The sequence below is a fragment of the Ambystoma mexicanum genome, chromosome 11 (genome assembly GCF_040938575.1).
Source record: "Ambystoma mexicanum isolate Mex_15411 chromosome 11, UKY_AmexF1_1, whole genome shotgun sequence".
Taxonomy (NCBI): Eukaryota; Metazoa; Chordata; class Amphibia; order Caudata; family Ambystomatidae; genus Ambystoma; species Ambystoma mexicanum.
Genome location: NC_090934.1, coordinates 821,136,361 through 821,148,688, shown reverse-complemented (window position 1 = coordinate 821,148,688; position 12,328 = coordinate 821,136,361). Strand labels below are relative to the sequence as shown.

Genomic DNA, 12,328 nt, shown 5'->3' with positions numbered 1-12,328 from the left:
TCAGCCTACTGTCCCCTTTTAACACAAGTGCGCAACTGTGGCTTTCTCCTCATAGCAAGTTATGCCTACACAGAGGGCATTTGGTGCACTGTTGATGGGCTCTGTCCTCTACTAAATCCCCTGTGTTTGTGGATTACGGGAGGTAGGGAAGTGCTTCATACCCTGATTTGCTGTGGGAAATAGAGCTATTTTAGAAATATTTTCAGGTTGCCTGGGGAGCATAAGGAAACAGCACACCAATCAGGCCCCAGTGTAAGCACTGCATGAGTCTCTGTGGCGCAGTCGGTTAGCACGTTCGGCTGTTAACCGAAAGGTTGGTGGTTCAAGCCCACCCAGGGACGATGCATTTTGGCTCAAAAATTCAGCATGACCAACTATGAACTTCTGTTTACCTCTCGCAGGTCTCGTCTGCTGACGTCCAAAAAATCCAATAAACTGCAAGCAATTCTTCTCGCTTGCTTTAGTTTTTCAAAACTTGCCATTCAATTCATAAACATCAAGACTTCATGGGAAGGGTTTGGCTGCAGCGTGTACTGATGCACAGAAGGAAGCTATCCTAGCCAGTCTACTTAAAGAAGCAATGAGGCTCTGCAGGTGCATGTACGTCTCCTGCCTTTATTCTGTCATCAGACACACCAGGTGGACTGCCACAAGTACCTCGTGGCGCAATGGTAGCGCGTCTGACTCCAGATCAGAAGGTTGCGTGTTCTAATCACGTCAGGGTCAAATTTTCTTTTCCTACTCTGAAATACAAAATTGCTCTGCTCTTCAGTATCTCGTTATTTCAACCTGACTGCATCTTTGTGCTCTGGGCCTAGTTGTTCTGGCGTTTCGAATGTAAGCTTTGCAGCAGGGAAGTATCATATTGACAGACACCCATGAAGGAGATGGTCAACCTTTAAAGCAGGCCAATCTCTATGTTTTACTGGATGCAGCAGAAGTATTTCCTCTTTACCATCTCTTCAAGTGGGCCTGACTGATGTGCTGTTTTGTGCACGCTACGTGGGCTTTGTAAAGCATACCTCTGCCATTTGCATGGCCTCCTAGCGCTGTCAATATTTTCGTGTAATCGCTGAATGCTGCACTGTCCTGGGAACTCTAGGTGTGACTAAAGGATATATGCTGGGGCCCCGAAAGGGGGTCGGCAGTCTAGTGGCAATGCCCATCACTTTGTAGTTTGGGTTTGTGAGTTCATGTACCGCTCTGGTGTCAGAAAACTGTAAGCGCCCTCCCAATCAACTGTCGGTCCTGGATTGTGAGGATTTCCCCTTATACTGGTCTCAGTAGACACATTTCCATTTTACTTTTTCACTCTCGCATTGCCTATTTCTCTCTCTCTCATAGATACATTATAGACAAGAGAGACATTGTCAGCGAGAGGGTTGCACAGCACCTTCCCCCATTTCCCTAAGTGCATTGCATGGGGCTCTGGGAGGCGTGCACATTTGTCTGAAACACAAAGAACCACTGGCAATAAAAGGCGTAGGACCCCAGTTCGCATTTCTTAGAATTTGAGGAGGCACTCAGAGTTGTCTCGGGCGTGACTGTACCTTTCATAGGAGATGTGCTAATCCCCAAACCCTCTTCCTTTGTCCCAGTAATCTGTCCTAGGGCCTCTAGCAAGTTGTTTTCTGAAACAAAGCTTACCTGAACATCCTGTAAAATTGGTAACTTTTCAGTAGCAGTACAGTGCAGTATATAGCATTCCTGTTGCGCACAGCATCTAGATCCAAAAATTGCTTACTCTACCCCAGAAATTAGAATTCACCCAGTCAAACAGAGGGATCTATAAAGATCATGGCAAGTAGTTAACATAAGCTACTTCCCCCAAGTTCTATTGGTGCACTCTGCTGCCCTCTTTTAACAGAAGAATGCAACTGCAGGTCTTGCTTCTCAGCAAGGTACCTACATATAGAAACCTTGGTGCACTCTTGCTAAATCTGCTGGAATGTGTCTTCTATTGTGCCCAAGGTGGTTGTGTATTTGGGGACTCAGGGAAGCAAGGGAGCAGTCTAATGCACTGCAGTGCTAAGAGAGGCATGCCTTTTTCAGAAAAAAGTTCAGGTTTTCTGCCAATCAGAAAAAAATAGCAATGCAATCAGGCCAAAGGCAGAACACACATGCCAGTGAGTCTCTGTGGCACAATTGGTTAGCGCGTTCGGCTGTTAACCGAAAAGACGCTGCTGTTTTTGGCACAAAGACACAGAGTGTTCCACTCAGTAAACCTGAGTCATTTCACCTGTGTTCTCTGGGTTCAGCCTACTGTCCCCTTTTAACACAAGTGCGCAACTGTGGCTTTCTCCTCATAGCAAGTTATGCCTATACAGAGGACATTTGGTGCACTGTTGATGGGCTCTGTCCTCTACTAAATCCCCTGTGTTTGTGGATTAGGGGAGGTAGGGAAGTGCTTGATACCCTGATTTGCTGTGGGAAATAGAGCTATTTTAGAAATATTTTCAGGTTGCCTGGAAAGCATAAGCAAACAGCACACCAATCAGGCCCCAGTGTAAGCACTGCATGAGTCTCTGTGGCGCAATCGGTTAGCGCGTTCGGCTGTTAACCGAAAGGTTGGTGGTTCAAGCCCACCCAGGGACGATGCATTTTGGCTCAAAAATTCAGCATGACCAACTATGAATTTCTGTTTACCTCTCGCAGGTCTCGTCTGCTGACGTCCAAAAAATCCAATAAACTGTAAGCAATTCTTCTCGCTTGCTTTAGTTTTTCAAAACTTGCCATTCAATTCATAAACATCAAGACTTCATGGGAAGGGTTTGGCTGCAGCGTGTACTGATGCACAGAAGGAAGCTATCCTAGCCAGTCTACTTAAAGAAGCAATGAGGCTCTGCAGGTGCATGTACGCTCCTACCTTTATTCTGTCATCAGACACACCAGGTGGCTTGCCACAAGGACCTCGTGGCGCAATGGTAGCGCGTCTGACTCCAGATCAGAAGGTTGTGTGTTCAAATCACGTCGGGGTCATACTTCCTTTTCCCACTCTGAAATACAAAATTGCTCTTCAGTATCTCGTTATTTCAACCTGACTGCATCTTTGTGCTCTGGGCCTAGTTGTTCTGGCGTTTCGAATGTAAGCTTTGCAGCAGGGAAGTATCATATTGACAGACACCCATGAAGGACATGGTCAACCTTTAAAGCAGGCCAATCTCTATGTTTTACTGGATGCAGCAGAAGTATTTCCTCTTTACCATCTCTTCAAGTGGGCCTGACTGATGTGCTGTTTTGTGCACGCTACGTGGGCTTTGTAAAGCATACCTCTGCCATTTGCATGGCCTCCTAGCGCTGTCAATATTTTCGTGTAATCGCTGAATGCTGCACTGTCCTGGGAACTCTAGGTGTGACTAAAGGATATATGCTGGGGCCCCGAAAGGGGGTCGGCAGTCTAGTGGCAATGCCCATCACTTTGTAGTTTGGGTTTGTGAGTTCAGGTACCGCTCTGGTGTCAGAAAACTGTAAGCGCCCTCCCAATCAACTGTCGGTCCTGGATTGTGAGGATTTCCCCTTATACTGGTCTCAGTAGACACATTTCCATTTTACTTTTTCACTCTCGCATTGCCTATTTCTCTCTCTCTCATAGATACATTATAGACAAGAGAGACATTGTCAGCGAGAGGGTTGCACAGCACCTTCCCCCATTTCCCTAAGTGCATTGCATGGGGCTCTGGGAGGCGTGCACATTTGTCTGAAACACAAAGAACCACTGGCAATAAAAGGCGTAGGACCCCAGTTCGCATTTCTTAGAATTTGAGGAGGCACTCAGAGTTGTCTCGGGCATGACTGTACCTTTCATAGGAGATGTGCTAATCCCCAAACCCTCTTCCTTTGTCCCAGTAATCTGTCCTAGGGCCTCTAGCAAGTTGTTTTCTGAAACAAAGCTTACCTGAACATCCTGTAAAATTGGTAACTTTTCAGTAGCAGTACAGTGCAGTATATAGTATTCCTGTTGCGCACAGCATCTAGATCCAAAAATTGCTTACTCTACCCCAGAAATTAGAATTCACCCAGTCAAACAGAGGGATCTATAAAGATCATGGCAAGTAGTTAACATAAGCTACTTCCCCCAAGTTCTCTTGGTGCACTCTGCTGCCCTCTTTTAACAGAAGAATGCAACTGCACGTCTTGCTTCTCAGCAAGGTACCTACATATAGAAACCTTGGTGCACTCTTACTAAATCTGCTGGAATGTGTCTTCTATTGCGCCCAAGGTGGTTGTATATTTGGGGACTCAGGGAAGCAAGGGAGCAGTCTAATGCACTGCAGTGCTAAGAGAGGCATGCCTTTTTCAGAAAAAAGTTCAGGTTTTCTGCCAATCAGAAAAAAATAGCAATGCAATCAGGCCAAAGGCAGAACACACATGCCAGTGAGTCTCTGTGGCGCAATTGGTTAGCGCGTTCGGCTGTTAACCGAAAAGACGCTGCTGTTTTTGGCACAAAGACACAGAGTGTTCCACTCAGTAAACCTGAGTCATTTCACCTGTGTTCTCTGGGTTCAGCCTACTGTCCCCTTTTAACACAAGTGCGCAACTGTGGCTTTCTCCTCATAGCAAGTTATGCCTATACAGAGGACATTTGGTGCACTGTTGATGGGCTCTGTCCTCTACTAAATCCCCTGTGTTTGTGGATTAGGGGAGGTAGGGAAGTGCTTGATACCCTGATTTGCTGTGGGAAATAGAGATATTTTAGAAATATTTTCAGGTTGCCTGGGAAGCATAAGCAAACAGCACACCAATCAGGCCCCTGTGTAAAAACTGCATGAGTCTCTGTGGCGCAATCGGTTAGCGCGTTCGGCTGTTAACCGAAAGGTTGGTGGTTCAAGCCCACCCAGGGACGATGCATTTTGGCTCAAAAATTCAGCATGACCAACTATGAACTTCTGTTTACCTCTCGCAGGTCTCGTCTGCTGACGTCCAAAAAATCCAATAAACTGCAAGCAATTCTTCTCGCTTGCTTTAGTTTTTCAAAACTTGCCATTCAATTCATAAACATCAAGACTTCATGGGAAGGGTTTGGCTGCAGCGTGTACTGATGCACAGAAGGAAGATATCCTAGCCAGTCTACTTAAAGAAGCAATGAGGCTCTGCAGGTGCATGTACGTCTTCTACCTTTATTCTGTCATCAGACACACCAGGTGGACTGCCACAAGGACCTCGTGGCGCAATGGTAGCGCGTCTGACTCCAGATCAGAAGGTTGCGTGTTCAAATCACGTCGGGGTCATATTTGCTTTTCCCACTCTGAAATACAAAATTGCTCTTCAGTATCTCGTTATTTCAACCTGACTGCATCTTTGTGCTCTGGGCCTAGTTGTTCTGGCGTTTCGAATGTAAGCTTTGCAGCAGGGAAGTATCATATTGACAGACACCCATGAAGGACATGGTCAACCTTTAAAGCAGGCCAATCTCTATGTTTTACTGGATGCAGCAGAAGTATTTCCTCTTTACCATCTCTTCAAGTGGGCCTGACTGATGTGCTGTTTTGTGCACGCTACGTGGGCTTTGTAAAGCATACCTCTGCCATTTGCATGGCCTCCTAGCGCTGTCAATATTTTCGTGTAATCGCTGAATGCTGCACTGTCCTGGGAACTCTAGGTGTGACTAAAGGATATATGCTGGGGCCCCGAAAGGGGGTCGGCAGTCTAGTGTCAATGCCCATCACTTTGCAGTTTGGGTTTGTGAGTTCAGGTACCGGTCTGGTGTCGGAAACCTGTAAGCGCCCTCCCAATCAACTGTCGGTCCTGGATTGTGAGGATTTCCCCTTATACTGGTCTCAGTAGACACATTTCCATTTTACTTTTTCACTCTCGCATTGCCTATTTCTCTCTCTCTCATAGATACATTATAGACAAGGGAGACATTGTCAGCGAGAGGGCTTCACAGCACCTTCCCCCATTTCCCTAAGTGCATTGCAAGGGGCTCTGGGAGGCGTGCACATTTGTCTGAAACACAAAGATCCACTGGCAATAAAAAGCGTAGGTCCCTAGTTTGCATTTCTTAGAATTTGAGGTGACACTCAGAGTTGTCTCGGGCGTGACTGTACCTTTCATAGGAGATGTGCTAATCCCCAAACCCTCTTCCTTTGTCCCAGTAATCTGTCTTAGTGCCTCTAGCAAGTTGTTTTCTGAAACAAAGCTTACCTGAACATCCTGTAAAATTGGTAACTTTTCAGTAGCAGTACAGTGCAGTATATAGCATTCCTGTTGCGCACAGCATCTAGATCCAAAAATTGCTTACTCTACCCCAGAAATTAGAATTCACCCAGTCAAACAGAGGGATCTATAAAGAGCATGGCAAGTAGTTAACATAATCTACTTCCCCCAAGTTCTCTTGGTGCACTTTGCTGCCCTCTTTTAACAGAAGAATGCAACTGCAGGTCTTGCTTCTCAGCAAGGTACCTACATATAGAATCCTTGGTGCACTCTTGCTAAATCTGCTGGAATGTGTCTTCTATTGTGCCCAAGGTGGTTGTGTATTTGGGGACTCAGGGAAGCAAGGGAGCAGTCTAATGCACTGCAGTGCTAAGAGAGGCATGCCTTTTTCAGAAAAAAGTTCAGGTTTTCTGCCAATCAGAAAAAAATAGCAATGCAATCAGGCCAAAGGCAGAACACACATGCCAGTGAGTCTCTGTGGCGCAATTGGTTAGCGCGTTCGGCTGTTAACCGAAAAGACGCTGCTGTTTTTGGCACAAAGACACAGAGTGTTCCACTCAGTAAACCTGAGTCATTTCTCCCGTGTTCTCTGGGTTCAGCCTACTGTCCCCTTTTAACACAAGTGCGCAACTGTGGCTTTCTCCTCATAGCAAGTTATGCCTATACAGAGGACATTTGGTGCACTGTTGATGGGCTCTGTCCTCTACTAAATCCCCTGTGTTTGTGGATTAGGGGAGGTAGGGAAGTGCTTGATACCCTGATTTGCTGTGGGAAAAAGAGCTATTTTAGAAATATTTTCAGGTTGCCTAGGAAGCATAAGCAAACAGCACACCAATCAGGCCCCTGTGTAAGAACTGCATGAGTCTCTGTGGAGCAATCGGTTGGCGCGTTTGGCTGTTAACCGAAAGGTTGGTGGTTCAAGCCCACCCAGGGACGGTGCATTTTGGCTCAAAAATTCAGCGTGACCAACTATGAACTTCTGTTTACCTCTCGCAGGTCTCGTCTGCTGACGTCCAAAAAATCCAATAAACTGCAAGCAATTCTTCTCGCTTGCTTTAGTTTTTCAAAACTTGCCATTCAATTCATAAACATCAAGACTTCATGGGAAGGGTTTGGCTGCAGCGTGTACTGATGCACAGAAGGAAGCTATCCTAGCCAGTCTACTTAAAGAAGCAATGAGGCTCTGCAGGTCCATGTACGTCTCCTACCTTTATTCTGTCATCAGACACACCAGGTGGATTGCCGCAAGGACCTCGTGGCGCAATGGTAGCGCGTATGACTCCAGATCAGAAGGTTGTGTGTTCAAATCACGTCGGGGTCATACTTCCTTTTCCCACTCTGAAATACAAAATTGCTCTTCAGTATCTCGTTATTTCAACCTGACTGCATCTTTGTGCTCTGGGCCTAGTTGTTCTGGCGTTTCGAATGTAAGCTTTGCAGCAGGGAAGTATCATATTGACAGACACCCATGAAGGACATGGTCAACCTTTAAAGCAGGCCAATCTCTATGTTTTACTGGATGCAGCAGAAGTATTTCCTCTTTACCATCTCTTCAAGTGGGCCTGACTGATGTGCTGTTTTGTGCACGCTACGTGGGCTTTGTAAAGCATACCTCTGCCATTTGCATGGCCTCCTAGCGCTGTCAATATTTTCGTGTAATCGCTGAATGCTGCACTGTCCTGGGAACTCTAGGTGTGACTAAAGGATATATGCTGGGGCCCCGAAAGGGGGTCGGCAGTCTAGTGGCAATGCCCATCACTTTGCAGTTTGGGTTTGTGAGTTCAGGTACCGGTCTGGTGTCGGAAACCTGTAAGCGCCCTCCCAATCAACTGTCGGTCCTGGATTGTGAGGATTTCCCCTTATACTGGTCTCAGTAGACACATTTCCATTTTACTTTTTCACTCTCGCATTGCCTATTTCTCTCTCTCTCATAGATACATTATAGACAAGAGAGACATTGTCAGCGAGAGGGTTGCACAGCACCTTCCCCCATTTCCCTAAGTGCATTGCAAGGGGCTCTGGGAGGCGTGCACATTTGTCTGAAACACAAAGATCCACTGGCAATAAAAAGCGTAGGTCCCTAGTTTGCATTTCTTAGAATTTGAGGTGACACTCAGAGTTGTCTCGGGCGTGACTGTACCTTTCATAGGAGATGTGCTAATCCCCAAACCCTCTTCCTTTGTCCCAGTAATCTGTCTTAGTGCCTCTAGCAAGTTGTTTTCTGAAACAAAGCTTACCTGAACATCCTGTAAAATTGGTAACTTTTCAGTAGCAGTACAGTGCAGTATATAGCATTCCTGTTGCGCACAGCATCTAGATCCAAAAATTGCTTACTCTACCCCAGAAATTAGAATTCACCCAGTCAAACAGAGGGATCTATAAAGAGCATGGCAAGTAGTTAACATAAGCTACTTCCCCCAAGTTCTCTTGGTGCACTCTGCTGCCCTCTTTTAACAGAAGAATGCAACTGCAGGTCTTGCTTCTCAGCAAGGTACCTACATATAGAAACCTTGGTGCACTCTTGCTAAATCTGCTGGAATGTGTCTTCTATTGTGCCCAGGGTGGTTGTGTATTTGGGGATTCAGGGAAGCAAGGGAGCAGTCTAATGCACTGCAGTGCTAAGAGAGGCATGCCTTTTTCAGAAAAAAGTTCAGGTTTTCTGCCAATCAGAAAAAAATAGCAATGCAATCAGGCCAAAGGCAGAACACACATGCCAGTGAGTCTCTGTGGTGCAATTGGTTAGCGCGTTCGGCTGTTAACCGAAAAGACGCTGCTGTTTTTGGCACAAAGACACAGAGTGTTCCACTCAGTAAACCTGAGTCATTTCTCCCGTGTTCTCTGGGTTCAGCCTACTGTCCCCTTTTAACACAAGTGCGCAACTGTGGCTTTCTCCTCATAGCAAGTTATGCCTATACAGAGGACATTTGGTGCACTGTTGATGGGCTCTGTCCTCTACTAAATCCCCTGTGTTTGTGGATTAGGGGAGGTAGGGAAGTGCTTGATACCCTGATTTGCTGTGGGAAAAAGAGCTATTTTAGAAATATTTTCAGATTGCCTGGGAAGCATAAGCAAACAGCACACCAATCAGGCCCCTGTGTAAGGACTGCATGAGTCTCTGTGGTGCAATCAGTTAGCGCGTTCGGCTGTTAACCGAAAGGTTGGTGGTTCAAGCCCACCCAGGGACGATGCATTTCGGCTCAAAAATTCAGCATGACCAACTATGAACTTCTGTTTACCTCTCGCAGGTCTCGTCTGCTGACGTCCAAAAAATCCAATAAACTGTAAGCAATTCTTCTCGCTTGCTTTAGTTTTTCAAAACTTGCCATTCAATTCATAAACATCAAGACTTCATGGGAAGGGTTTGGCTGCAGCGTGTACTGATGCACAGAAGGAAGCTATCCTAGCCAGTCTACTTAAAGAAGCAATCAGGCTCTGCAGGTGCATGTACGTCTCCTACCTTTATTCTGTCATCAGACACACCAGGTGGATTGCCACAAGGACCTCGTGGCGCAATGGTAGCGCGTCTGACTCCAGATCAGAAGGTTGTGTGTTCAAATCACAACGGGGTCATACTTGCTTTTCCCACGCTGAAATACAAAATTGCTCTTCAGTATCTCGTTATTTCAACCTGACTGCATCTTTGTGCTCTGGGCCTAGTTGTTCTGGCGTTTCGAATGTAAGCTTTGCAGCAGGGAAGTATCATATTGACAGACACCCATGAAGGACATGGTCAACCTTTAAAGCAGGCCAATCTCTATGTTTTACTGGATGCAGCAGAAGTATTTCCTCTTTACCATCTCTTCAAGTGGGCCTGACTGATGTGCTGTTTTGTGCACGCTACGTGGGCTTTGTAAAGCATACCTCTGCCATTTGCATGGCCTCCTAGCGCTGTCAATATTTTCGTGTAATCGCTGAATGCTGCACTGTCCTGGGAACTCTAGGTGTGACTAAAGGATATATGCTGGGGCCCCGAAAGGGGGTCGGCAGTCTAGTGGCAATGCCCATCACTTTGCAGTTTGGGTTTGTGAGTTCAGGTACCGGTCTGGTGTCGGAAACCTGTAAGCGCCCTCCCAATCAACTGTCAGTCCTGGATTGTGAGGATTTCCCCTTATACTGGTCTCAGTAGACACATTTCCATTTTACTTTTTCACTCTCGCATTGCCTATTTCTCTCTCTCTCATAGTTACATTATAGACAAGAGAGACATTGTCAGCGAGAGGGCTTCACAGCACCTTCCCCCCTTTCCCTAAGTGCATTGCAAGGGGCTCTGGGAGGCGTGCACATTTGTCTGAAACACAAAGATCCACTGGCAATAAAAGGCGTAGGTCCCTAGTTTGCATTTCTTAGAATTTGAGGTGACACTCAGAGTTGTCTCGGGCGTGACTGTACCTTTCATAGGAGATGTGCTAATCCCCAAACCCTCTTCCTTTGTCCCAGTAATCTGTCCTAGGGCCTCTAGCAAGTTGTTTTCTGAAACAAAGCTTACCTGAACATCCTGTAAAATTGGTAACTTTTCAGTAGCAGTACAGTGCAGTATATAGCATTCCTGTTGCGCACAGCATCTAGATCCAAAAATTGCTTACTCTACCCCAGAAATTAGAATTCACCCAGTCAAACAGAGGGATCTATAAAGATCATGGCAAGTAGTTAACATAAGCTACTTCCCCCAAGTTCTCTTGGTGCACTCTGCTGCCCTCTTTTAACAGAAGAATGCAACTGCAGGTCTTGCTTCTCAGCAAGGTACCTACATATAGAAGCCTTGGTGCACTCTTGCTAAATCTGCTGGAATGTGTCTTCTATTGTGCACAAGGTGGTTGTGTATTTGGGGACTCAGGGAAGCAAGGGAGCAGTCTAATGCACTGCAGTGCTAAGAGAGGCATGCCTTTTTCAGAAAAAAGTTCAGGTTTTCTGCCAATCAGAAAAAAATAGCAATGCAATCAGGCCAAAGGCAGAACACACATGCCAGTGAGTCTCTGTGGCACAATTGGTTAGCGCGTTCGGCTGTTAACCGAAAAGACGCTGCTGTTTTTGGCACAAAGACACAGAGTGTTCCACTCAGTAAACCTGAGTCATTTCTCCCGTGTTCTCTGGGTTCAGCCTACTGTCCCCTTTTAACACAAGTGCGCAACTGTGGCTTTCTCCTCATAGCAAGTTATGCCTACACAGAGGACATTTGGTGCACTGTTGATGGGCTCTGTCCTCTACTAAATCCCCTGTGTTTGTGGATTAGGGGAGGTAGGGAAGTGCTTGATACCCTGATTTGCTGTGGGAAATAGAGCTATTTTAGAAATATTTTCAGGGTGCCTGGGAAGCATAAGCAAACAGCACACCAATCAGGCCCCAGTGTAAGCACTGCATGAGTCTCTGTGGCGCAATCGGTTAGCGCGTTCGGCTGTTAACTGAAAGGTTGGTGGTTCAAGCCCACCCAGGGACGATGCATTTTGGCTCAAAAATTCAGCATGACCAACTATGAACTTCTGTTTACCTCTCGCAGGTCTCGTCTGCTGACGTCCAAAAAATCCAATAAACTGCAAGCAATTCTTCTCGCTTGCTTTAGTTTTTCAAAACTTGCCATTCAATTCATAAACATCAAGACTTCATGGGAAGGGTTTGGCTGCAGCGTGTACTGATGCACAGAAGGAAGCTATCCTAGCCAGTCTACTTAAAGAAGCAATGAGGCTCTGCAGGTGCATGTAGGTCTCCTACCTTTATTCTGTCATCAGACACACCAGGTGGATTGCCACAAGGACCTCGTGGCGCAATGGTAGCGCGTCTGACTCCAGATCAGAAGGTTGCGTGTTCAAATCACGTCGGGGTCATATTTGCTTTTCCCACTCTGAAATACAAAATTGCTCTTCAGTATCTCGTTATTTCAACCTGACTGCATCTTTGTGCTCTGGGCCTAGTTGTTCTGGCGTTTCGAATGTAAGCTTTGCAGCAGGGAAGTATCATATTGACAGACACCCATGAAGGACATGGTCAACCTTTAAAGCAGGCCAATCTCTATGTTTTACTGGATGCAGCAGAAGTATTTCCTCTTTACCATCTCTTCAAGTGGGCCTGACTGATGTGCTGTTTTGTGCACGCTACGTGGGCTTTGTAAAGCATACCTCTGCCATTTGCATGGCCTCCTAGCGCTGTCAATATTTTCGTGTAATCGCTGAATGCTGCA

General features: G+C 46.2%; 9 non-coding genes across 9 annotated transcripts; all 9 read left to right on the top strand.

The window, feature by feature from the left end:
- Nucleotides 1–267: 267 nt before the first annotated feature.
- On the top strand, nt 268–341 carry TRNAN-GUU (transfer RNA asparagine (anticodon GUU)). The gene has a single exon. It is a non-coding gene; the product is annotated as a tRNA-Asn (tRNA).
- A 2,180-nt stretch (nt 342–2,521) lies between these two features.
- TRNAN-GUU (transfer RNA asparagine (anticodon GUU)) lies at nt 2,522–2,595 on the top strand. The gene has a single exon. It is a non-coding gene; the product is annotated as a tRNA-Asn (tRNA).
- A 312-nt stretch (nt 2,596–2,907) lies between these two features.
- Nucleotides 2,908–2,979, top strand: TRNAW-CCA (transfer RNA tryptophan (anticodon CCA)). Its single transcript has one exon. It is a non-coding gene; the product is annotated as a tRNA-Trp (tRNA).
- A 1,790-nt stretch (nt 2,980–4,769) lies between these two features.
- TRNAN-GUU (transfer RNA asparagine (anticodon GUU)) lies at nt 4,770–4,843 on the top strand. Its single transcript has one exon. It is a non-coding gene; the product is annotated as a tRNA-Asn (tRNA).
- A 313-nt stretch (nt 4,844–5,156) lies between these two features.
- On the top strand, nt 5,157–5,228 carry TRNAW-CCA (transfer RNA tryptophan (anticodon CCA)). Its single transcript has one exon. It is a non-coding gene; the product is annotated as a tRNA-Trp (tRNA).
- Nucleotides 5,229–7,405: 2,177 nt separating this feature from the next.
- TRNAW-CCA (transfer RNA tryptophan (anticodon CCA)) lies at nt 7,406–7,477 on the top strand. The gene has a single exon. It is a non-coding gene; the product is annotated as a tRNA-Trp (tRNA).
- Nucleotides 7,478–9,654: 2,177 nt separating this feature from the next.
- TRNAW-CCA (transfer RNA tryptophan (anticodon CCA)) lies at nt 9,655–9,726 on the top strand. Its single transcript has one exon. It is a non-coding gene; the product is annotated as a tRNA-Trp (tRNA).
- Nucleotides 9,727–11,516: 1,790 nt separating this feature from the next.
- On the top strand, nt 11,517–11,590 carry TRNAN-GUU (transfer RNA asparagine (anticodon GUU)). Its single transcript has one exon. It is a non-coding gene; the product is annotated as a tRNA-Asn (tRNA).
- Nucleotides 11,591–11,903: 313 nt separating this feature from the next.
- TRNAW-CCA (transfer RNA tryptophan (anticodon CCA)) lies at nt 11,904–11,975 on the top strand. Its single transcript has one exon. It is a non-coding gene; the product is annotated as a tRNA-Trp (tRNA).
- Nucleotides 11,976–12,328: the final 353 nt, after the last annotated feature.